The 24555-nt window shown below is 40.1% G+C and overlaps 1 protein-coding gene across 1 annotated transcript in view; it reads left to right on the top strand.

Moving 5' to 3' along the window:
• Window positions 1-24555, top strand: part of LOC123846656 (zinc finger protein 883-like) — a 52203-nt gene that overhangs the window by 12917 nt on the left and 14731 nt on the right. The window lies entirely within an intron of this gene.

Below are 24555 nucleotides of genomic sequence, written 5' to 3'. Positions count from 1 at the left end.
GTCTTTCCTGTATTGTTCTTTGTTTAATTAGTTCTCAGTGATTTTTACTTTTTTTTTTTTTTTTTTTGGTCACTAGAGGGGAAGATAAATTCTTCTTAGTAGGAAATTAGTCGGAAATGTTTACATTCATTCAACGAAAAATCGCATTCTAAGCTCTCTGTGACCAGAGTCAGCATAGACACTGGGTGCTCCTCCACAGGCTCTGTCCTGCCCTTAGGGTTGAAGGGCCCAGCCCACAGGGGCTTTGTATGTAGCTGCTGTGTGTGTGTGAAGCTTGCTAGGCGGATAAGCCTGAGAACTGCACAGCTCACCTGGTTGCATAGGACCTCATTTTCTTATCTTCTTTCCCAGCTGTACCTTTACAGTTCTCTTCAGTTTTCCAAGAGCAACAGGAAATGAACGAATCACAGGTGAGTTTATTCCTGCTTTGTTTCACCATGATTTTGTGAGGTTTGTAAGGGAACAGAAATTAAAATAGAAAAATAGAAATAGATGAAAATCAATATCAGAGACCCTATAGACTATCAGGTCACGAGCTGAGCAAAGTCAGCATATTGATAAATCCTGGTCCTATAAAGCCCCAGAGTTACCAAATTTGAGCTGCAAGTTTGCCTCTGATCTTCCCGACAGCAGAGGAGAACCAGAGAAAAAAGTCTTTTAGGGCACTAAAATGCTGGCACTGCTGTAACATTATCAGAGACTGACGGCTTAAACAACAAATAATTATTTCTTATAGTTCTGGAGTCTGGTAACTCCAAGATCAAGATGCCAACCTATTTGGTTCTTAGTGAGGACCCTCATCCAGTTTGCGCATGGATCTCTTCTCATTCACATGGTGGGGAGAGAGTAGGTGGCAAGCTCTCTGGTGTCTTTTCTTCTCAGGGCACTAATGACCCAATTACCTCCCAAAGTCCCCATTGTCAGATACGATTACATTGGAGATTAGGGCTTCAACATATGAATTTTGGTGGTGGGACACAAATGTTCGGTTCATAACAGAGTTCGAGTACATAATTTTCTAACGGTCTTGCTGGGTCCAGCGGTATAGAATATCTGGAAGAAGGCTGAATGGCCTACATGTCCTTTAAACAGCTCTGCATAAATATGTCCCTTACCTAGGCTGTGGCACTATACGTGTGACTGCTACTTAACCCTGCTTACTTGCCAGCACTTGGTGTTGTCAGACTTTAGACTTAGTGCCAATCTAACTTCTGAGAAAAACTCATCGTTTTAATTTGCATTTCTGAGATTACTAATGAGCTTGTACATCATATATTTATTGGCTTTTTTTTTAAAAAAAGATTTTATTTATTTATTTATTTGACAGAGAGAGAGAAAGAGAGAGAGCACACACAGGGAGAGTGGCAGGTGGAGGGAGAGGGAGAAGCAGGCTCCCCGCTGAGCAGACAGTCCGACATGGGGCTCGATCCCAGGACCCCGGGATCATGACCTGAGCCAAAGGCAGTCGCTTAACCAACTGAGCCACCCAGGAGCCCCTATTTATTGGCTTTTCATTGCTTTTGTGAAAGACTTCATTTTTAATTTTTCTATATTAATTTTTAAGAATACTTGATATATTTTGGACAGTAATTCTTTGGCTATTATATTTGTTGTGAACATGTTCTCCAACTCTGTCCCTTGACCTTTACCTCTACAGAGTCTTTGGCTTTATTAGAGTTTTATATTTTTATGTAGACCAATCTTTTGATCTTTTCCATTTTATTTATTTTTCAATTTTAAAATTCTTCCCTAACTTAAGATAATTTAATATTTAAAATTTTTGTTTAATTAATATTAATACTATTAAAAATATTTAAGCCTTGAACCAATATGGAAATCGTTATTGTAGATAATATGAGGAGGGAATCTAGGTTTTACCTTTTAACACATGAAGTACCAGTTCTTTTTTTTTTTTTTAAGATTTTATTCATTTATTTGACAGAGAGAGACACAGCGAGAGAGGGAGAGAGGGAACACAAGCAGGGGGAGTGGAGAGGGAGAAGCATGCTTCCCGCTGAGTAGGGAGCCCGATGCGGGGCTCGATCCCAGGACCCAGGGATCATGACCCAAGCCGAAAGCAGACGCTTAATGACTGAGCCACCCAGGCGCCCCAGTACCAGTTCTTTACTAATGTTTTTCTCAATGAATTATAATGCCACAGCTATCCCGTATATTACTGTGTCTGCATGCATCTGTTTCTGGCCATTCTAATTCATTCCATTAATCCTTAATTCATTCTTCTTTAGGTTCATCTTGTCCTTTCTCACCTTCTTTCTGTCCTACTGGATGAAACCTGGCATCCTTACCTTGTGCCTGGTTTTCAGAGATTACTTAGGAAGTGTTAGCAGACCCTGGCATAGTCTCTTTGGGTTTTGGTACACACCAGTTACCCCATTAAGTAAGTTTCTTCCTAAACCTTAAGTTGTAAATGTCCATTACACTTAGTAGTTTTTCTAGATCCCTTAAGGATTGATTTGGTTACTAATTTGATTTCTTAGATGGTATATAGTTTTTTTCAGGTTTTCTGAACTTCTTGGTTCAATTTTGGGCACATTTATTTAAAAAATTGTACATTTTTTTAAGTTTTCCAATTTCTTTGCATAAGTATGTTTAAAAGACTTGACTTAAAATCTTTAGTGAATGCTAATTTTTTAAAAAGTATGAATGCTAATTTTTTTATTCCAATTTTTATCAATTATTAAATTTCACTTTAATATAGAAGCTGCTGATTAGAAATGGAAAAACTGTGGTCTGGCTAGTCATATATTGAAAGCCTAAAATTATAGCATGTGGATATAGGATTGATATTTTCTTTTTTTTTTTTAAAGATTTTATTTATTTATTTGACAGAAATAGAGAGCACAAGTAGGCAGAGCGGCAGGCAGAGGGAGAGGGGGAAGCAGGCTCTCCACTGAGCAGGGAGCCCGATGCGGGGCTCAATCCCAGGACCTTGGGATCATGACCTGAGCCGAAGACAGGCACTTAACCAGCTGAGCCACCCAGGTGCCCCCGGATTGATATTTTCAGTTGGTGATAGCATTCTTGAAATGCTTTGCCAGGAGAGGACACAGAGTTGCCACAGTGATGCCAACCATTAATATACACCAAGCTATCATGGTTTTATGTGTTTTTTTATCTGTGTGTGTGTGTGTGTGTGTATTGGGTAATGCATTCACGATGGAAAAGTCAGTACAATACAAACAATATAAATAGAAGTGAATTCACACTCCCATGTCTGTCTTTCACTGCAAACTCCTCTTGTAATTATAGGGAACAAATTTTGTGTATGTCTATTTTCTCCATTTTTTAATTTTTTTTATTTTTTATTATTTATTTATTTTTTAAAGATTTTATTTATTCATTTGAGACACAGAGATACGGAGAGAGAGAGAGAGAGCATGAGCAGGGGGGAGACAGAGGGAGAGGGAGAAGCAGGCTCCCTGCTGAGCAGAAAGCCCGATGTGGGGCTCGATCCCAGGACCCTGGAATCACGACCTGAGCCAAAGGCAGACACCTAACCATCTGAGCCACCCAGGCGCCCCTATTTTCTCCATTTTTTTAAATGCAGAGATAAGTAAATGTGATTTTATAGCTATCTATCTGGGTAGATAGATATAGGTATGTATATAAACTATATACATGTAAGTATGCATTTCTACCTTTTTCTTGAATGTATTTATATGTATATATGTGTGAATATATATATACATGTGTATTAATGCATGTATATATATGAGTGTATATATGTATGTACTTATTTTTAATCCTTCTTAGCCAAAGGATATAAGCATACCATAAAATAACCTGTTCTTCACCTTAATTTTTGCATTTAAGAATATATACTGGAGATATTTTGAAATTAGTACATAGTAAAATTTATGTAGTTTATTTAAAATTTTTTTTATAGAGATGGACTTCACCTTTTTAAAGTGTTCAGTTCAGGGATGCCTGGCTGGCTCAGTCTGTAGAGTGTAGAGCACATAACTCTTGATCTCAGGGTTGTGAGTTTGAACCCCACATTGGGTGTAGAGATTATTTAAAAATAAAACCGGAAGGAAGGAAGGGAGGGAAGGAGGGAGGGAGGGAAGAAGGAGAAAGAGTTCAGTTCAGTGGTTTTTAGTATTTTCACATAGTGGTGCAGTCATCACCAGTATCTATTTTCAAAACATTTTCATCATCCCAAAACAAGACACCGTACCCATTAGTAGTTACTTTCCTATTTTGCCTCAACTCCAGGCAACCACTGATTGACTTTTTGTCTGTATAGATTTGCCCATAATGGATATTTCATATAAGAGGAATCATAAAATCTGAGGTCTTTTGTGTCTGGTGTCTTTGACAGCATAATGTTTTCAATGTTCATCCTTACTGTAGCATGTATTAGTACTTTTTTTTTTAATGGCTCTGTTATGTTATACAGATATATCACATTTGATTTATCCATTATTTTGGACATCTGTGTTTTTCCCACCTTTTGTCTATTATGAATAAAGCTGCTTTGAACATTTATAGACAAGCTTTTGCATGAACATACTTAGGAGTGGGAGTGGAGTTGCTGGGTCATATGGTAACTTTATATTTAACTTTTTGAGGAACCACCAAACTGTTCGCTAGAGGGGCTGCATAATTCTGCATTCTAACCAGCAATATATAATATAAGCGTTCCAATTTCTCTACATCCTTGACTCACTTGATATTGTTCATCTTCTTTATCATAGCCATTCTAGTGGGTATGGAATGGGATATCATTGTGGTTTTGATTTGATTTTCCTGGATGATTAAAGTTGTTGAACATCTTTACATGCACCTGTTCACCATTAGTATATCTTCTTGTGAGAAATGTCTATTCAAATTCTTTGCCCATTTTTAATTGGTTTATTTTCTTATCATTGAGTTGTGAGAGTTCTTTATATAAACTGGATACAGACTGTTGTCAGATACATAATTTATAAATATTTTTTCCCATTCTGTGGATTGTCTTTTCACTTTCTTGGTAATTTTTTTTTTTTTTTTTAAGATTTTATATGCCCATTTGAGAGCTCGAGAGAGAGCTCAAGAGAGAGCACAAGCGGTGGGGAGGGGCAGAGGGAGAGGGAGAAGCAGACTCCCCGCCAAGCAGGCAGTTTGCCATGGGGCTTGATCCCAAGACCCTGAGATCATGACCTGAGCCGAAGGCAGACGCTTAACCAACTGAGCCACCCAGGTGCCTCTTGGTAATGTTTTTTGAGGCACAAAAATTATAATTTTATTGATGTCCAATTTATCTTTTCTTTAGTTGCTCATGCTTTAAGTGTCATACCTATGAAACCATTGCCTAATCCAAAATCTTGAAGATTCAACCCTGTGTTTTCTTCAAAGTAACAATTTTTGTTTTAAAGTCTCTTTTACTTAATATTAATATAGGCCTTTCTAGCTGTCTTTTGGTGACGTGTTGAGCAGAACACTAGGCACAAGTTACCAATGCTGGGGAAGACTGACCATGTTGGAGATAGCAAATACCGTCACTATACCAGCCTGCAGGAATAGAAGTTTAAATACTTCTGCCCGCTGCATCTTGGTATCAGAGTCACCAAGGAAAACACAACAGAGTCAAGCACTGGATGGAATAATGCTTTTACACAGTTAGAGAAGAGATAGAGCAAGATAAGTTCTGATAATATGCCACTGGTCCCCAAAGCTAGTCGGTGCCCCCAGCAGCTGACACGGCAGTTGGCCTATGCACCCTCCTCTTATGCCACAACAGGAATCCAACCCCACTATTGTGGAGTCCAGAATACTGAAAGCTAAGGTGGTGCCAGAAGTGCGTTTATTACATCCTTAATCAGAAAGAAGGAACACGGGCGCCTGGGTGGCTCAGTTGGTTAAGCGACTGCCTTCGGCTCAGGTCATGATCCTGGAGTCCTGGGATCGAGTCCCACATCGGGCTCCCTGCTCAGCAGGGGGTCTGCTTCTCCCTCTGCCCTCTTCCCTCTTGTGCTCTCTGTCTCTCATTCTCTCTCTCTCAAATAAATAAATAAAATCTAAAAAAAAAAAAGAAAGAAGGAACACTTAACTACAAGATATTCCCACAAGGTGAATGGTTTGTACAGGCTGTGTGGTCTCTTTATCGTAAGGAAAGGCTCATTCTTATGTAGCTGAGTGGGGGTTGAAAGACTACACACATGAGACTGTCTTTCTCATCAGTTTTCATGGTGTATCTTTGTCCATCCTTTCATTTTCTGTTTATGTCCTTAGATCTCAAGTGAGTCTGTCAGACACTGTTTACTAGGATCACGTTTTTGTTTTGTTTTTATCCAGTATGAGATCTCAAATGAGTCTGTCAGACACTGTTTACCAGGATCACGTTTTTGTTTTGTTTTTATCCAGTATGATATATGCCTTTTAATTAGAGTGTTTAATCAATTTATATTTAGTATAATTGCTGATAAAGTAGGATTTAGGCCTGCCATTTTCTTATTTGAGTTCTAGATTGTTTTGTTCCTCTGTTCCTCCATTACTGCCTTCTTTTCTGTTCAATAGATATTTTTAAATGTACCATTTTAATTCCCTTGTCATTTCTTTTGCTATATTTAGTTATTTTCTTGATGGTTGTCCTGGGAATAAACAATTAACATCTTAATTTTTAACAATCAAGTTTGGAATAATATGAACTTAATTTCAATAGCACATAAAAATTTTACTTCTATATACTTCTATTCATTCCCTTACTCTTCCTTTGTGTTTTTATTGTCATACAGATTATATCTTCATGTATTGTGTGGCACCAACACATTTATATTTTTTCTTTACAAAGTGTCTTTTAAATCAGGTAGGAGAAAAAAAGAATTACAGATAAAAATATATTTATACTATCTTTTACTTAGATAGTATTACCTTTACCAGTGCTCTTTTGTTTCTTTGTGTGGATTTGTGGTACTGTCTAATGTCTTTCATTTCATACTGTAAATGTCTTTCATTTCAGCCTGAACAACTCCCTTTAGTATTTTTTGTGAGATGAATGTGATAGCAATGAATTCTCTCAGTTTTTGTTAATCTGTGTATGTTTTGATTTCTCCTTCATTTTTCAAGGATAGTTTGGGCCTGACAGTCTTTTTCAGCACTTTAAATATGTCCTCCCTACTGCCTTCTTGCCTCTGTGGTCTCTAAAGCAAAATGACCTGTTAATCTTATTGAAAATCCATTGTACACAATGAGTTGCTTTGGTCTTGTTGCTTCCAAGACCCTGTCTTTGACCATTAACAGTTTATGATGTGTGTAGTTAATTGATTTTGGGGGGTTTTATTTGTAGTTTGTTCAACTTTGTGGATGTGCAGGTTCCTATCTTCCATCAAGTTTGGGAAGATTTTGGCCATTGTTTCTTCAGCTGTTGTTTCCTCTCCTTCCTCTTTTCTCTTTCTGGGTCTCCCATTATGCATATGTTCATACACTTGATGTCCCACAGGTCTCTGAGGCTCTGTTCAACTCTTCATTTTTTCTTTCTGTTATTCAGACTAGATAAATTTAGTTGACCAGTCTGTCTGTCTTCCATCAAGTTTGTTGATTATTTCTTCTGCCACCTCAAATCTGTTGTTGTGCCCTTCTAATGAATTTCTAATTTCCAGTTACTGTATTTTTTAACTCTAGAATATCTTTATGGGTTTTTTAAAAATAATTTTTAACTCTTTATTGGTATTGTCTACATAGAAGGACATTGTTCTCATACTTTTCTGTAGTTCTTTAGACGTGGTTACCTTTAGTTGTTTGAACATATTTAAAATAATTGATTTAAAGTCTTTGTCTAGCAAGTCCAATATCTGTACTTTAGGACAATTTGTATCAATTGGTTTTTTTCCCTATTGTATCAGACATAATTGCTTCTTTCTTTGTCTTGTAATTTTTGTTGAAAAAAAGAAAACTGTCTACTTTAAATAGTATTTGGTGGCTTTCAGAGTCTCTCCTCCCTATTGTTCATTGTTATTGCTGTCATTGTTATGTTGCTTAGCGGGATTTCTAAACTGATTATGTAAAGTTCTATTCTTTATCATGTGCAGCCACTGAAATCTCTACTCAGTAGGTTAGTCAGCTAATGATTTACCAGATTTTCTCAAATGCCTGGAGTTAATAAGTCTCCTTGTCTGTGCCCAGGGCTCTCTGTGCATTATTGGCACCCATCTTCAACACTCAGACATGCTGTGAACAGCTCTGCCATAGTCTTTACTTCCTACATGTACCAAAGCTTCAAGGTCAGCTGAGGATAGGATCTTCTTAGATCTTTCCTGAGCATGTGCACACCCCTGGGCATGCATGTGGCTTTCTTGATTCCCAGGAGTATGTTGAAGCTTTCAAATCGCCTGTGGGCATCTAATTACTTGCTTTTCCCTTTTCAGCTTTTAAATTAGCCTCTTGCCTGCTCTGACTGTTATTTATCACTGCAGGCAGCTGTGAAGTTAATAATTTTCTTCTAATTCTTTTCCAAGCATGTTGCCTGAGGAAAAGGCTGTTTGTACTGTGGAAGCTGCAAGTTAGCTTAAAGACAGTAGAGTCTTCCAGGGAACCATCAGACATGTAAATAATGACATTTCTCTGGGAATGAGGCTTTGAAAGAACTCCTTCCCTATTCTGCTCTTTCTGGTGGCTGCCTGGTTGCTGCTTTTCATTGTGATTACAAGCTGCTCATTTTCAAGGCTCCTGTGGAGCTGGATTGTATAGGATAGGAATGAAGCAAGTAAAAATGCCACAAATCTCACTTTGGCCGTGTTTGGTGAAACTAAGTGTTTATTGAATAAATGCTCCCTGGATTTATGCAAGTGTTTGGATAGTTTCAAATTTCTAAAAAGTTGATTCTTATAATTTTTGCTAGTTTTCCTAATTATTTTATGGAGGAATTTATGGAAGTCTTTACTTTGCTTCTTACTACTTTTGCTCCTCATTGTGTATAGGTGCATGGTTTCTGTTGTATGCATTTGTCATTGATTATTTAACCAGTTCTCTGTTGAAGGACACTTGTTTACAGTCTTTTGCTGTTACTAACAGTGTTTCATTGAATAACCTTATTTATGTAACCTAATTTCATACGTGTGAATCTTAAGGAAAAATTTTCTAGAATTAGAATAATTGGATCATGGGTCGAAACTAAGCCATTTCTTAATTTTCACAGATACTACAAAATTGCCCTGAACAGTGATATGTCATTTTGCACTTTTGCTGGAAATTAGTTTGTATCCCTTAGTTCTTTAACTGTTAATTGAGCATTGCTTTTTGCCAGACAGTATTTTATGTGTTCAGGATACTGTCAGTGGTATGCTGGTAAATGTTTAACAACTAGTTCTTTTAGGAGAATCCCACCCTCTGATTTGTAATGTTTTCTGATTTCTGGAGTGTTAATGCACCCACCATAGCCAGTTTTAGGCTACCAACCTGACAGTACTGAACATGGAGTTGGGGAGAGATATATACACCAACCCTTTTAAGCTGGTATGAGCAAGTTCCAGCAATCACTGGACCTGGCCATGAATAATGTTGACTAAAAATAACCCTGTTTGGGGCACCTGGGTAGCTCAGTCAGTTAAGTGTCTGCCATCGGCTCAGGTCATGATCCCGGGGTTCTGGGATCCAGCCCTGCATCAGGCTCTCTGCTCAGCAGGGAGTCTGCTTCTCCCTCTGCCCCTACCCCACCATGCGCGCTCTCTCTCTCTCTCAAATAAATAAAATCTTAAAAAATAATAAAAATAAAAATAACCCTGTTTTCCTAGAGGAGAGGGCAAAAGGTAATAAATATCATAAATAAGTAAATTATATACAGTATTATTAGAAAATAAGTGGTAGAAATATCAAGTAGGATAAGGCACATGGGAAATTGCAGGGTTATTAAATAGGATAGGCTGGGCGGAACTAACAAGGAGGTGACATTTAAACAATAACAATAAGTGATGAAGTAGAGCAGTGGTTCTCAAACTTTAGCAGGCATCAGAATTACCTGGAGGGCTTGTTAAAACACAGATTGTGGGTCCCATTCTTAGATTTCCTGACTCAGTATGTATGGAGTGGGGCCCCAAAATTTCCTTGTCTTTGAAGTTTCCATGTGGTGCTGATGCTTCTAGTCCAGGGACCATCCTTGCCGAACCACTAGAGTAATGCATCCCAGAAGGTTGTGTCAGTCCCAACCTGTTGATAGTGATGCTATTGGCTAGGAATGCCTGAGGCACTCTTCTGGCCTGTGTTCCTTGAAGTGAGCCCCCGAACAGACATTTCCCTGACCAAAGCCAGTGTTGTGGCTAGACCAGCCCTCATGGTTGTGATTGCAGGATGCACTTCAAAAACCATCAGGGAACTTTGAGGAACAAGATTTATTACTCACAAGCCCTAGAAGGTACACTGCATGCCCAGGGGTCACACAGTAGTGAGGTCACAGGTAGAGAAGAGAGTGGACCTGGGGCTCTGCCTTTATTACAGTCCAAGGGTGAAGTGTCTAAGGTCTTGTGGGTTTACTCCTTATTAGCTAATTTAAATCATAAGAGCAGAAACTAGGGCACAGGAGGGAGAAGCTGAGTCGCTAAGACTGTCAGTTGTCTACCTTGCCCAGGGCTTTCTGAAAGAGGGTACTTCACAGATGGAGGCAGCCTAATACCTTATTTGGTTGTTTTGTTGGTAGCTGTGTTTTACAGCTAGCAGTAGGTTTAATCAAGGTATTCTTTTGAAATGGATGCCTCAGCAATCAAAAGCTTAGTGTCAGGCACTTATACAATACAGAGGGAACACATAGGACAGAGATGCTGTTATGTTCAAGGAGTAGTAAGGAGGCTGGTTGAGCTGGAATAGAAGAGTGAGGAAGAGTACAGTAGGGAATGAAGTTAGAGTTAGTAGGCCAAGTCATGTGGCACCCAGTAGTGCAATTGCTGGGTCATAGGGTAGCTCATAGTGGAAGGCACTAGAAGGAGTTGGGCTTTTGCTCTCAGTCAGATGGGAACCATTGCAAGTTGTAGAGCAAAAAAGTGGTGTGATCTAAGTTATGTTTCTGAGAATCACTGGTTTCAGTGTTGTTATAGGCAAGAAGGCAAGGTGGAAGCAGGAGTCTTTTGCAGTAATTTTGCACAAGTGGTCAATTACACATGTGTTTTGAATGCAGTACATATATATGCATAAGCATATATATATTCACATATACACATATACATGTGGTTAGAGAGATACAAAAATAAATAGAGATGTCTATGCATGCAAGGGTTAGTATTCATACAGTATTTCCAGGCTCTGTCTATAGAGGGCCTGGACGTGCAAATATCCCTATAACAGTGAGCGCATTTCATACCAATATCTTGGTTTCTAAATACCATTCTCCAATAAAAAGAACCAGGGTTTCTTGGAGAAGTGATTGGTTCAGGACTGAGACAGAAAGGTACTAGATAATCCTAGTCCACCTTGTGGTGTCAGAAAGGAAGAAAGTACTCCAAAAAAGGATAAGCTCATGTTGAAAGGGCATAAGAGCCAACCTGAAAAAACTAAAAAGAAATGGCCAAAGCTTGAACAATGTGAGCAAGAAGATAAATAACAATTGTATTTAATTATAGCCCACAGAAAAAATAAATATCCATAAGTCCATCCTGATGTTTTTATTTAATTATTTACTTCTTTGTCTTTTTTTAAATTTAAATTCAGTTAGCTAGCATATAGTACATCATTAGTTTTTGATGTAGTGTTCAATGATTCATTAGTTGCATATAGCACCCAGTGTTCATCACATCACATGCCCTCTTAATGACCATCACCCGGTTACCCCATACCCACCCACCTCCCTTTCTCTCTCTGATTTCTTCCCATTCAGTTTTCCCTCCCTTCCCCTAAGACCCTATGCGCTATTCCTTATGGTCCACATATGAGTGAAACCTATGATAATTGTCTTTCTCTGCTTGACTTATTTCACTTAACATAACCCTCCAGTTCCATCCATGTCGATGTAAATGGTAGGTATTCATCCTTTCTGATGGCTGAGTAATATTCCATTGTATATATGAACCACATCTTCTTTATCCATTTATCTGTTGAAGGACATCTTAGCTCTTTCCACAGTTTGTCTATTGTGGACATTGCTGCTATGAACATTGGGGTGCATATGCCCCTTCTTTTCCCTACATCTGTATTTTTTTTTCTTAAATATTTTATTTATTTATTTGACAGAAAGAGACACAGTGAGAAAGGGAACACAAGCAGGGGGAGTGGGAGAAGGAGAAGCAGGGCTTACCGCAGAGCAGAGAGCCTGATGCAGGGCTTGATCTAGGCACCTGGGATCATGACCTGAGCCGAAGGCAGACACTTAACAACTGAGCTACCCAGGGGCCCCACTACATCTGTATCTTTGGGGTAAATACCCAGTAGTGCAATTGCTGGGTCATAGGGTAGCTCTATTTTTAACTTCTTGAGGAACCTCCATACTGTTTTCCAGAGTGGCTGTACCAGCTTGTATTCCCACCAACAGTGTAAGAGGGTTCCCCTTTCTCCACATCCTTGCCAATATTTGTTGTTTTCAGTCTTGTTAATTTTAACCATTCTAACTGGTGTAAGGTGGTATCTCATTGTGCTTTTGATTTGTATTTCCCTGATGGCAAGTGATGTGGAGCATATTTTCATGTGTCTGTTGGCCATTTGTATGTCTTCTTTGGAGAAGTGCCTTTTCATGTCTTCTGCCCATTTCTTAACTGGATTATTTGTTTTTTGGGTGTGGAGTTTAATAAGTTCTTTATAGATATTGGATACCAGCCCTTTATCTGTAATGTCATTTGCAAATATCTTCTCCCATTCTGTGGGTTGCCTCTTAGAGTTGTTGACTGTTTCCTTTGCCGTGCAGAAGCTTTTGATCTTGATGAAGTCCTAAAAGTTCATGTTTGCTTTTGTTTCCCTTGCCTTTAGAGATGTGTCTTGAAAGAAATTGCTGTGGCCTATGTCAAAGAGGTTACTGCCTATGTTCTCCTCTAGAATTTTTTTTTTTTTTTAAGATTTTATTTATTTATTTGAGACAGAGAGAATGAGAGACAGAGAGCATGAGAGGGAGGAGGGTCAGAGGGAGAAGCAGACTCCCTGCCGAGCAGGGAGCCCAATGCGGGACTCGATCCCGGGACTCCAGGATCATGACCTGAGCCAAAGGCAGTCGCTTAACCAACTGAGCCACCCAGGCGCCCTCTCCTCTAGGATTTTGATGGATTCCTGTCTCACTTTTAGGTCTTTCATCCATTTTGAGTTTCTTTGTGTATGGTGTAAGAGAATGATCCATTTTCATTCTTTCCAATTTTCCCAGCACCATTTATTGAAGAGACTATCTTTTTTCCATTGGATATTCTTTCTGCTTTGTCAATGATTAATTGACCATAGAGTTGAGGGTCCATATCTGGGCTCTCTGTTCTGTTCCATTGATTGATATGTGTCTGTTTTTGTGCCAGTACCATGCTGTCTTGATGATCACAGCTTTGTAATATAGCTTGAAGTCAGGAATTGTGATGCCCCCAGCTTTGGTTTTCTTTTTCAACATTCCTGTGGCTATTCGGGGTCTTTTCTGGTTCCATACAAATTTTAGGATTATTTGTTCCAGCTCTATGAAAAATGTCGATGGTATTTTGATAGGGATTGCATTGAATGTGTGGATTGCTCTGGACAGCATAGGCATTTTAACAATGTTTATTATTCCAATCTATGAGCATGGAATGTTTTTCCATCTCTGTGTCTTCCTCAATTAATTTCATAAGTGCTCTGTAGTTTGTTGAATAAAGATCCTTCACCTCTTTTTTTTTTAATTTTATTTATTAATTTTGACAGAGAGAGGGAGCGAGAGAGGGAACACAAGCAGGGGGAGTGGGAGAGGGAGAAGCAGGCTTCCCATTGAACAGAGAGCCCAACATGGGGCTCGATCCCAGGACCCTAGGATCATGACCTGAGCCAAAGGCAGACGCTTAATGACTGAGCCACCCAGGCACTCTGATCCTTTACCTCTTCAGTTAGGTTTATTTCTAGGTATGTTATGGGTTTTGGTACAATTGTAAATGGAATCGATTCCTTAATTTCTCTTTCTTCAGTTACATTGTTAGTGTATAGAAATGCAACTGATTACTGTGCATTGATTTTGTGGGGTTTTTTTAAAGATTTTATTTATTTATTTGACACATAGAGAGATAGTGAGAGAGAGCACAAGCAGGGGTAGCTGCAGACATAGGAGAGGGAGAAACAGGCTCTCTGCTGAGCAAGGAGCCTGATGTGGGGCTCAATCCCAGGACCCTGAGATCATGACCTGAGCTGAAGGCAGACGTTTAACCAACTGAGCCACCAAGGCGCCCCTCTGTGCATTGATTTTGTATCCTGTCACATTGCTGAATTGCTGTATGAGTTCTAGTAATTTGGGGGTGGAGTCTTTTGGGTTTTCCACATGAAGTATCATGTCATCTGCAAAGAGAGAGTTTGACTTCTTCTTTGCCAATTTGAATGCCTTTTATTTCTTTTTGTTGTCTGAATGCTGAGGCTAGCTCTTCTAGTATGATGTTGAACAACAGTGGTGAGAGTGGGCATCCCTTTCGTGTTCCTGACCTTAATGGAAAATCTGTTTTTCCCCATTGAGAATATTCACTATGGGCTTTTTATAGATAGTTTTTATGATATTGAGGTATGTTCCCTCTATCCTTATACTTTGAAGAGTTTTAATCAAGGGGCACCTGGGTGTAGGGGCACCTGGGTGGCTCAGACGGTTGGGCGGCTGCCTTCAGCTCGGGTTGTGGTCCCGGGGCCCTGGGATCAAGCCCCACATGGGGCTCCCTGCTCGGCAGGGGGGCCTGCTTCTCCCTCTCCCCGCTCCCTGCTTGTGCTCTCTCTCTCTCTCTCATAAATAAAAATTTTAAAAAAAGATGCTGTATTTTGTTAAATGCTGCTTTTTCTGCATCATTTGAGAGGATCATATGGTTCTTGTCTTTTCTTTTATTAATGTGCTCTTTCATGTTGATTGATTTCCGAATGTTGAACCACCCTTGCATCTCAGGAATAGATCCCACCTGTTCCTGATGAATAATCCTTTTAATATACTGTTGGGGGTGCCTGGGTGGCTCAGTTGGTTAAGCGACTGCCTTCGGCTCAGGTCATGATCCTGGAGTCCTGGGATCGAGTCCCACATTGGGCTCCCGGCTCAGCAGGGAACCTGCTTCTCCCTCTGACCCTCTCCCCTCTCATGCTGTTTCTCTCTCTCTCTCTCTCTCTCAAATAAATAAATAAAATCTTTAAAAATATATATATATATACTGTTGGATCCTATTGGCTAGGATCTTGTTGAGTATTTTTGCATCCACATTCATCAGGGATATTGGTTGTAATTCTCTTTTTGATGGGGTCTTTGGTTTTGGGATCAGCATAATGCTGGCCTCATAGAGCAAGTTTGGAAGTTTTCCTTCCGTTTCTATTTTTTGAAACAGCTTCAGTAGAATCGGTATTATTTCTTCTTTAATCGTTTGGTAGAATTCCCTTGGGATGCCATCTGGCCCTGGACTCTTGTTTTTTGGGCAGTTTTTTATTACTGCTTCAATTTCCTTGCTGGTTATTGGTCTGTTCAGATTGTTTCTTCCTGTTTCAGTCTTCGTAGTTTATAAGTTTCCAGGAATGCATCCATTTCTTCCAGATTGCTTAATTTGTTGGCATATAGTTGCTGGTAATAATTTCTAATAATTGTTTCTATTTCCTTGGTGCTAGTCGTGATCTCTACCCTTTCATTCATGATTGATTTGGGTCCTTTCCCTTTTCTTTTGGATAAGTCTGGGCAGAGGTTTATCAATCTTATTAATTCTTTCAAAGAACCAGCTTCTAGTTTCGTTGATCTATTCTACTGTTTTCTGGTTTATATCTCATTGATATCTGCTCTAATCTTTATTATTTCTCTTCTCCTGCTTGGTTTGTTTTATGTGCTGTTCTTTCTCCACTCCTTTAGGTGTAAGTTTAGCTTGTGCATTTGGGATTTTTCTAATTTTTTGAGAGAGGCTTGGATGGCTATGTATTTCCCTCTTAGGACTGTCTTTGCAGTGTCCCATTGGTTTTGGACTGATGTCTTTTCATTCTCATTAGTTTCAATGAATTGTTTAAGTTCTTCTTTCATTTCCTGGTTGGCCCAATCTTTAGCAGGCTGTTCTTTAACTTCTAAGTGTTTGAGTTCCTTCCAAATTTCTTCTTGTGGTTGAGTTCCAGTTTCAAAGCACTGTGGTCTGAAAATATGCAGGGAACAACCTCAATCTTTTGGTATCGGTCGAGACCTGATTTGTGACCCAGTATGTGATCTATTCTGTAGAAAGTTCCATGTGCACTTGAGAACAATAAATATTCTGTTGTTTTAGGATAGAATGTTCTGTATATATCTACAAAGTCCATCTGGTCCAATGTGTCATTCAAAGCTCTTGTTTCTTTGTGGATCTTCTTCTTAGATGATCTGTCCATTGCTGTGAGTAGAGTGTTGAGGTCTGCTATTAATGTATTATTATTAATATGTTTCTTTATTTTGGTTATTAATTGGTTTATATAATTGGCTGCTCCCATGTTGGGGGCATAGATATTTACAATTGTTTGATCTTCTTGTTGGATAGACCCTTTAAGTATGATATAGTGTCCCTCTACATCTCTTACTGTGGTCTTTGGTTTAAAATCTAATTTTTCTGATATGAGGATTCCCACCCCAGCCTTCTTTTGAGGTCCATTATCATGGTAAATGGTTCTCCATCCCCTCACTTTCAATCTGGAGGTGTCTTTAGATTCAAAATGAGTCTCTTGTAGATAGCATATGGATGTGTACTGCTTTTTATCCAGTCTGAAACCCTGTCTTTTCATGGGAGCATTCAACCCATTTACATTCAGAGTAACCATTGAAAGATATGAATTTAGTGCCATTGTATTGCCTGTAAAGTCCCTGTTTCTGTAGATTGTCACTGTTTCTGGTCTTTGTGACTCTTGGGTTCTCTCTTCAGTTACAGAATCCCCCTAAGTATTTCTTGCAGGGCTGGCTTGTTGGTCACATATTCTTTCAGTTTCTGCCTGTCCTGAAAGCTCTTTATCTCTCCATCCATTCTGAATGACAGCCTTGCTGGATAAAGTATTCTTGGCTGCATGTTCTTTTCATTCAGTACCCTGAATATGTCTTGCCAGCCCTTTCTGGCTTGCCAGGTTTCTGTGGACAGGTCTGATGTTATTCTGATGTTCCTCCCACCATATGTAAGGAACCTCCTCTCCCTGGCTATTCTCAGGACAGTTTCTTTGGCTGTAAAATTTGCAGGCTTCACTATTATATGTCAGGGTGTTGATCTATTTTTATTGATTTGGGGACGGGTCCTCTCTACCTCTTGAACTTGAATGCTTGTTTCCTTCCCCAGATTAGGGAAGTTCTTAGCTATGATTTGCTCAACTATACCTTTTAGCCCTCTCTCTCTCTCCACCCCCTCAGGGATCCCAATAATTCTGACATTGGAACGTTTCATGGCATCATTAATCTCTCTAGTCCTTTTTTCATGTGCTACTAGCACCCTATCTCTGTTTTCCTCAATTTCCTTCCATTCCATCAGCTTATCTTCAGATCACTAATTCTCTCTTCTGCCTCGTTTACCCTGGCTGTTAGAATATCCAGCTTAGACTGCATCTCATTCATAGCATTTTTTAGTTTGGCCTGATTAGATCTCATTTCTGCTCTTAGAGATTCTATATTGTCACTATTGGTTTTTTCAAGCCTTGCTATTGACTTTATGATTGCCATCCTGAATTCTAACTCTGACATCTTGCTTATATGTATATCCATTAGTTCTGTGGCAGAAGACATTGTCTCTGTTCTTTTCTTTGTTGAGAGTTCCTCCTCCTAGTCATTCTGTTGGGGGATGGTTGAGTGAATGAGCAGTGTCCAAAATATCAACCACGACCCAAGCAAGATGCACCCTAGCAAAATCTGGAGTGGTCAGAAGCCACCACTGAAAAAACAAAGCCAATATGTAACACAAGAATAAAATTAAACAATTTAAAAGTTTTAAAGAAGGGGGACTATAATCTCTCAGTCTGGACAAAGCAAGGTGTTTCATTTGTTCCTGGGTGTATTTTGGTCTCTTTGTTAGAGGACACTATGTACCAAAATTACAAGGAAAGTAAAACTCGTATATATATAAAGGTAAAATTGAGTAGAGTGAAAAAAGGCAAGCATATAGCTATAAAAAATACAGGTTTGAAAAAAATACAAGTTAAAAAGCGACTATGGAAAATAAGTTGATATAATAAACATCTAGTTGAAATGAGAAGGTAAAAAGAAAAAAAAAAACAGAGAAAAAGTATATGAAAAAAATAAAGAATTTTATCTGAAAAATAAACAAGTCACGAGGCCACACCTGGAGCTCAGTTTACAATTTTCCCCTGGCATTGTGATTTTACAGTCTTATGGGATCCACAGGATTGTCGTCCACTTGTTCTTCCAGCCTGTTTTCTGGGGGAGGGGCCTGCTGCACTCTAACCCTGTCTGTGCGGAATTGCCCCACCCTGTCAGGGGGATGGGCTCAGTGGGAACCGGGCTTCTGTGTGGCTTTTGTTCCTTGGGGACTTTTTGCACCTCTTCAGAGGATCAGAGCAAAAATGGCCACAGCCAAACCTCTGGCCCAGAGCAGAAAATTCGCAGTCTGCCCTCTTTAATAAACCCTCCAGGACAGTCTCCACTTCTGCATGTGCCGCTGAAAACTGCAGCCTCCCATGGTGTGCACCCACAGCAACTCTCTCAGCGATCATCCCAGGGGCCCAGGAGTGCCACTGCCCTTTTTGATTCTTTTTTTTTTTTTTTAAGATTTTATTTATTTATTTGACAGAGAGTGAGAAACAGACACAGAGAGAGCACAAGCAGGGGGAGCAGCAGAGGGAGAGGGAGAGGCAGGCTCTCTGCTGAGCAGGGAGCCCGATGTGGTCCTTGATCCCAGGACCCTGAGATCATGACCTGAGCCTAAGGCAGACGCTTTCACGACTGAGCCACCCAGGAACCCTTTGTGATTCTAAAAATGTAAGCAGCTGCAGGCTCGTGCACATACCTGAAGCTCTTGGACCATGTCTGGGTACTGCTCTAAAGCCCTTTCAGGGCTGCTACTGCTCTGTGAGTTTTTGCCTGGTTGTGGGCCAGGTTCCAGATTTTTTCAGGCCATTCAAGGGAATAGTGATTATCAACCAGCCCAGCACATGGTTTATGGTGATCTGGGCTAAGAGTCCTTCCTGGGCTTGCTGACCATAACCTGCTTCCTGGCTCCACTGCTTGGGCACTCTACCAGTTCATGCACCCCCTTTAGCTCTGCGGCTTCTCATATCCCAAGACCACAATGTCCTACCTAGAATTCTGCCTTTTCATTTCCAGATCCCCTTTCAGAGAGGGATGGCTCTCACTAGAGCAGATTTCTAAGGGTTCCGATTTTCCACTCCAGTGTTATATCACTTTCCAGGAGCCAGCTTATGGAGGCTCCCCCCCTTCTGGTTATTTTCTGATATCTCCCCTCAGGTTCACGACTCCACATGTCCTATATTGCAAAAAGCAGTCACTTTTCTGCTTGTAGAGACCCAGATATGTATTCTTACATCTCAGGCTGATTTCGTGGGTGTTCAAAATGGTTTGATAGATATCCAGCTAAATTCAGGGGACCAGTTGAAACGGGGTCCCCTACTCCTCTGCCATCTTGTCTCCTCCCCTGTCTCATTCATAGCATTTTTAAGTTGGCCTGATTAGATCTCATTTCTGCCCTTAGAGATTCTGTATTGTCATTTATGCTTTTTTCAAGCCTAGCTATTAACTTTATAATTGCTATCATGAATTCTGTCTCTGACATCTTATATCCATATAGATTACCTCTGTGGCAGGGAACCTTGCCTCTGGTTCTTTTGTTGTGAATTCCTCCTAGTCATTTTGCCCAGAGAAGGATGGGTGAACAAATGAACAGAGTCCAAAATATCAACCACGACCGAAGCAAAATACACCCTAGAAAAATGCAAAGTGGTTGGAAGCCACCACAGAAAAGCAAACAAAACCAAAACCAAACGAAATAATAAAAAAGAGGGGGGGAAGATACAAATGTAGTGATCTGGAGGGGCACATGCACCCCAATGTTTATAGCAGCAATGTCCACAATAGCCAAACTATGGAAAGAGCCTAGATGTGCATCAACAGATGAATGGATAAAGAAGATGTGGTGTGTATGCACACACACACACACACACAATGGAATATTATGCAGCTATCAAAAAATGAGATTTTGCCATTTGCAATGACATGAGTGGAACTAGAGGGTATTATGCTAAGCAAAATAAGTCAATCAGAGAAAGACAGCTATCATATGATCTCACTGATATGAGGAATTTGAGAAACAAGACAGAGGATCATAGGGGAAGGAAGGGAAAATGAAACAAGACAAAACCAGAGAGGGAGACAAACCATAAGAGACTCAATCTCAGGAAACAAACTGAGGGTTGCTGGAATGGAGGAGGGTGGGAGGGATGGCGTAGCTGGGTGATGGACATTGGGGAGGGTATATGCTATGGTGAGCGCTGTGAATTGTGTAAGACTGTTGAATCACAGACCTGTACCCCTGAAACAAATAATACATTATATGTTAATAAAAAAAAAGGTGGGGGAAGAGAGACTATAATCTCACAGGGTGGACAAAGTAGGGTGGTCCACTTGTTCCTGAATGAATTTTGGTCTGTGTGTTAGAAGACACTACATCACAAAATTGCAAAGAAAGCAAAACTTATATATATATAAAAGTAAAATTGAATAGAGTGAAAAAGGACTAAAATGAAGCATATATCTATAAAATGTAGATATAAGAAATAAAAGTTAAAAAGCAACTTAAAAACCTAAGTTGGTAAAATAAGAATCTAGTTGAAATGGGAAAAAGGAAATGGAAAATTTTAGACTGAAAGATAAACGAGTCGTGAGAAAACACCTGGAGCTCAGTATACTATTTTCCCCTGGCTCTGGAGCTTTACAGTCTTGTGGGATCCATTAAGTTGTAGTCCACCTGTTCTTCCAGTCTGTCTTCTGGGGGAGGGCCTGCTTTGCTGCTTCTCAGGTGTCTTTGCCTGGGTGGTGTTGCCCCACCCCTTGTCTGGGGGCTGGGCTCAGTGAAAGCTGGGCCTGTGTGGCTTTTGTTCTCTGGAGGCTTTTCACACCTCTTCAGAGGATCAGAGGAAAAACGGTGTGCCCAGATCTCCGGCCCCCAAGTGAAAGATCGTGGTTCCCCCCTTTTCAATAAGCCCTCTGTAGCTGCCTCTGAAAAGGGAAGAGGGAAAGGTGGAAAGTCTTGCACTCATCTGACACTAGGCAGATGGATGAGAAATTGCCTTGTAGCAGTCTCTTATAAGACAGGCATGAAAAACTGTCTCGTGGCAGCTCCTTGCCTGTCTAGGATGGTACAAAATGTACAAGGAAGAAACCACTGAATGATTACATGGTATATCTGGTTGAACTACCTCTTCTTTTTGTCCCATCCTAGACAGGCTTATCTCCCCTTGCTTTAAAAGGAACTGTAGGATGTTCCACCAAGACTCAAGAGATGCACCAGCTTATTAGTGTGTCGTGGCAGAGCCATTTTTTTACAACTGTACCCCAACCTTTCATGTCAACAGCTAAGATTTTTTTGAAGCATAGGATATCCCATCATAAACCTTAATTAATTGTACCCATCCTTTCTATTTATCTTAGACAACCTTAGATGAACGTGATTACAACTGAGCATCAGCAGGATGCTCAATCCCACTTGGAGGGATGATTGTAGCTATGTTCCCCATCCAGATCCAAGCCAAGTAAATATGTTGCAGATACCATTGAGATTAACTGTAAAGAGCTACTTCTCTCTTAGGTGGGAGAGTGATTTTTTTTTTGCTTTCCATGTTTGGGAATCCAGCTGAAGCAGTCACACAGACTTTGTCTTGTCTGGCCAGTAGGCAATTGTTCATCACCACTCACACTAGAAAGTTTATTCTTAGTTGTAGTGACCTCTTCGGGGTCATTGGTCAGGATCCAAATCTTTGTCTAAAAGTTGGGATTATAATGTGAGGAATCTTAAGTACCAGAAAGGATTTGTAGGAGGGATGCTACTTTCTAATGTGTACAAAGGAACAGTTATTAGGTTTTTATCAGCACAGTCAGGCTGAAGATGACCAATCCAGCAATAAATTTCAGAGCCATATCTATGGTCTAGGAAAAGTATACAGGGAGTTCTTGTTTTCCTTAAGCAATATGGGGACTATGGAGTATCAGCAATAATATAAGGCTGAGGGGACTCATGCTTGTGCGGAAAATTAAGCTTGTTTAGTCATCTTGGGTGGGGGCCATCCACTTCTAAAATTTTCAGGCCTCAGTTGAAGGACACCCAGTAGAATAGAATCCAGTAGTTAAGTTGAGGGCAGTGGTGGTAGTCTGATATGACAGTCCAGCCCAAGTGTTCAGCAGATGAGAGCCAAGAGAATTTAATAGTCCTCCCACCAATCCTGGCCTCCTAGATTCTAAGGTGTTTCTTCCCCAGCAGCTGGGGTTTTACCTGTATGACCATGTGATCAGTATAACCAATCCCTGAAGCAACTACCTCCTCTTTTTGTCCCATCCTTAATAATTTTCAACCCACACTGTTCAACCAGATATACCATGTAATCATTCAGTGGTTTCTTCCTTGTACATTTTGTACCATCCTAGAACATATCGTTTCCCTGTTATGTAGGTCACACTAGGACCCACCTTATGTATTGTTATCTCATGTCTGTGAACATTACCATCAATATTCAGAGCTTCTCAGATGCAGCAAGTATAACCAGGTGGTAAGAGAGGTACCAGGTTGGAATCTCCCACCGTCAGCTCTTCTTTACCACCCATAAGTTCCTATAGTCCAGTTTCTCAGAGGTAGATAAGAGGAAACTAAGAGTGAGAAGGGTTATTTATGTGTTTTGGGTCTCATACAGCTAGTGTACCTCTTCTTTCACCATATCCCAACCTCATAATTTATCTAGCAGGGAGGCACCCATTTGGAAAATTGCCACAGTGAGAGCACATACTTTCTGTTTAAGTGTGTGCTTCACTGGGAGTATTAGCTGTCTACTTAGCTTTTTAGGTTCTCCTTTAATAGTACATTTTATATTTTAATGGTAACTGCTTCCTGGGTGTGATATGAAGTATATGTCCAGTGAATGCTGCAGAGATTTGCCTACTGCTAAGTATTCTTGGCAACAGAGATGGCACTATTCTTTGACATGATGTGTTTGGGAACTAAAGGGTGTAATATAGTCTACTCAGGAACTCTTGAATAGTATGGCCTGCATCTGCTGTGTGAATGAGAATTGCTGTGCCATACCTGAATAATCAATGCCCGAAGGTATCCTCAAAAGGAAGGTAGAGGGTCTGGATAGTCTGTCTGCCAGGACCTGCCAGGTCTGGTGCCCCAGGCTGTGTGCCCTGGATTTCCTTTGCCATTTGTATTAGTTTCCTTGGGCTTCCATAGCAAAGTACCACAAATTAGGTGGCTTACACACAGAAATTTATTCTCTCTTCTGGAGGCTAGAAACCCAAAATCAAGGTGTTGGCGTAGCCTTGCACTCTCTGAAGCCTCTAGGGAAGACTCCTCCCTTGCCTCTTCCAAGCTTCTGGTAGTTGCTGACAGTCATTAGCATTCCTTGGCTTGTAGATGCATCACTCCTGTCTCTATCTCCATGATCACATGGTGTGTGTCTAAATTTCCTTCTTATAAGGACACCAGTCATTGGATTAGGGCCCACTCTAGTCCAGTATGACCTCCTCTTAACTTGATTACATCTGCAAAGACCCTGTTTCCAAATCAGTTCACATTCACAGGTACCATGTGTTAGCTCTTAAACATATCTTTTTGGAGGAACACAGTTCAACCCATAACAGTCTGCCCTCTGACCCCTCAAAATTCATGTCCTTCCTATGCAAAATACATTCACCAAGTCCCAACATACCCCTCAATTCTTAATTTATTCCAGCCTTAACTCTAAGTCCAAAATCTCATCTAAATATAATAATTTAAAAAGTCCCCAATCCCAAATTCTAAATCATCTAAATCAGAAATCAGTGAGATTCTAGGTATAGGCTGTTCTGGGGCATAATTATTCTCTGTCCACAGACCTGTAAAACTTGAAAACAAATTGTTTACAAAATACAATGATAGGGGACATGTGGCTAGAGGGAAGGCCACATTTGGTGGAGAGTGGGAGGGGACTCAAGATCCTCATAGATTGACTACATTAAACCTTTGATGGTTTGTCAGTGATGTCTCACTTCTATTGACATTTTCATGTTTGGCTTTTCCAGCCTTTGAAACTAAACCATCTCATGTTTTATGAAAGGGACAGTCCACACATCCAAGTGGCTGTAACTGATACTGCTAAATGTATTGTAAAAATTGATATTTTAAGTATGCGTGATGTTTCTCTTAATTGTAAGGAATGTTCGGACAGAGGTACTGGGACAAGTGCCCAGCGAGGCTCTCCCAGCCCAGCCATGTAATATCAGTAAAGCAGTACAAGATGGGGGGATGAATTAACATCCTGATAAAGAGCTGG

The sequence above is a fragment of the Mirounga angustirostris genome, unplaced genomic scaffold (genome assembly GCF_029215605.1).
Source record: "Mirounga angustirostris isolate CCGP_5_RB_7025 unplaced genomic scaffold, mMirAng1.0.hap1 SCAF_6, whole genome shotgun sequence".
Taxonomy (NCBI): Eukaryota; Metazoa; Chordata; class Mammalia; order Carnivora; family Phocidae; genus Mirounga; species Mirounga angustirostris.
The sequence above is the reverse complement of the archived record's forward strand: the minus strand, read 5'-3'. Positions and strand labels throughout refer to the sequence as shown.